Genomic DNA, 2,472 nt, shown 5'->3' on the forward strand with positions numbered 1-2,472 from the left:
AAGAAGCTGGAATTTAACCAACCCCCCAAACTCCTACTATTTATACCGCTGGATAATCCAGGGCGTGGCTGCCTAGATGATGAGTGACATTCCTCAATACCCAATCAGAAGTGGCAGCCTCTCTCAGAGCACCAATCAAGTAAAGGGAGGAGGGGAGATGACTCCCAGAGCCAATCAGAACTTTGAGTGCATAATTGGGCTGGAGAACCAAATTTTAATTTGATTATTAAGGTTTATTTGGAGTTTTATTGGTTTATTTACAGTTTTATAGGTTATTTACAGTTTTTATTTGTCTAAATTTATGGGTTCACAAAAAAGAGGATCAGAACTTTGAAAAATGAGTGTCATTGGCTGACAGGGCAATAAGGACCCCAAGGGCAGGGGATGGTAGCCTAGTGGTTAAGTTACTGAACTAGTCATCCAGAGGCCTTGAACTAATGATCTGAAAGACCTGGGTTTAAATTCCCACAGCAGCTGGGGAATTTAAATTTATAGAAAAAAAAGAAGCATCCCAATCGCCCTGACTTTTCTCAAACACAGTTTGAATATCTGGAATCACAGGCTTATCTTTAGGCTAATCGATTGGGACGATTAAATCATCAATCGGAAACACTTAAACCATAAGTGGCCCCTTTTTAAAGGGGCACAAACATTAAGTTCCAAATTATGACAAAACCAACATAAAAACCTTTAAAATTCTAATTCAGTTCCCTGGATCCACTCTGCACTCCAGTCCCTCTGGTGCCCACCGGTTATGGAAAGCCTCAAAGGGAACCGTCAGACACCGCGTGCTCCCTCTTCAGGGACACCCAGGCATTGGTTGTAGCCGCGGAAGGGAGGCGGGCAGCTGGAGCGAACACCCCCCCCATCGACCGCGCTCTGCCTGGACCAGTTGAGGGCCACCTTGCCCGGGTTAATTGAATCCTCCGTTGTTTGCGAGTCATTGTCTTTTTAATAGTTCTGCGTGGTTCAGTGGGTTGGTCATTTTCAGGTATCTGCGGGTTTGAGGCAACATCCAACCAGATCAGTGAGTCTGCAAAGCGGGTCAGGTGAATGGAAAGAGCGTGTGATGAATGTGACAAACACAAGCGCTCAGAAGTAAGAGAGGAAATAGCAGAGGCTCTGACCATCATTTTCCAATTTTCTCTGGCAGAGGACTGGAGGACTGCTAACGTGGTACCGATGTTTGAAAAGGGACCATGTACAGCAGTCACCTCAAAGCACGGGAGAGGTACCACCAACGCTGCCTCTGCAAGATCCTGCAAATCCATTGGCAGGAGAGGCGTACCAACGTCAATGATCTCGCTCAGGCCAACATCCCCAGCATCGAAGCTTTGACCACGCTCGATGAGCTCCGATGGACGGGTCACATTGTCCGCATGCCCGATACGAGACTCCCAAAACAAGCGCTCTACTCGGAGCTCCGGCACAGCAGGAGAGCCCCAGGTGGGCAGAGGAAAGGCTTCAAGGACACCCTCAAAGCCTCCTCGAAAAAGTGTCACATCCCCACCGACACCTGGGAATCCCTGGCCCAAGACCGCACAAAGTGGAGTCGAAGAATCCGGGAAGGCGCCGAACACATCGAGTCTCTTCGCCGGGAGCAAGTGGAAGCCAAGCGCAGGCAGCGCAAGGAGCGCACGTCAACCCAAGCACCCCACCCACCCGCCCCTTCGACCACCGTCTTCCCCACCTGTGACAGAGACTGTAGGTCCCGCATTGGACTCATCAGTCACCTGAGAACTCGTTTTTAATGTGGAACCAAGTCATCCTCAGTTCGGAGGGACTGCCGAAGAAGAAGAAGAAGAAGTTTAAAAATGGAGAATGGGATAGACTGAATAATTACAGGTCAGTCAGCCTAACCTCGGTGTTGGGAAAATTATTGGAAACTGTAGTGTATGTAACTGTTCTACCTTTAAGAGAACTATATTAGGTGTGGCACTACTTTATCCTGGCTGGGGTATAATGTAATACCGACGGTGACCACACCGGTATATAAGTGCTGTGGCAGAACTTATTGGGCAGATTCGCCCTGACCTTCGAATAGTAAAGTCCTGTTTAAGTTACTCTTGTAGTCTGTGTATTACTTCGCTATACAACCCACAGACTTTACAGTGGCGACGAGTTCGATCTTACCCTGCGGCAACAATACTTCTGAAGAAGTAAACGAGTGTTGAGAAGAGGCACCCGCCCTCGTCGTTTTGCTGAGAGAAAACTCGAGTCTGCAGACCAAGAAAGGAGGAAGATTTCAAACACGAAGTCTTCCATCAGCAACAGGCACGGATTGTCCCTTCTGCCACGGTGGTGAGTGAGCCGATCAACACGAGAAGCAAGTCGGCCACGGTGACTGTGAGTAAAGGGAAAATAGAAACAAATAAACGGAGGATAAGGGCGGTGCACTCGACCACGGTCGAGGGGGAAAGGAGCCGGACAGAAGTCGGGCCCAGAGGCGCTGAGACTGGGGCAGCGTGGAGC

Source organism: Somniosus microcephalus, unplaced genomic scaffold, assembly GCF_052327205.1.
Source record: "Somniosus microcephalus isolate GS21.2 unplaced genomic scaffold, FLI_Smic_1.0 scaffold440, whole genome shotgun sequence".
Lineage (NCBI taxonomy): Eukaryota > Metazoa > Chordata > Chondrichthyes > Squaliformes > Somniosidae > Somniosus > Somniosus microcephalus.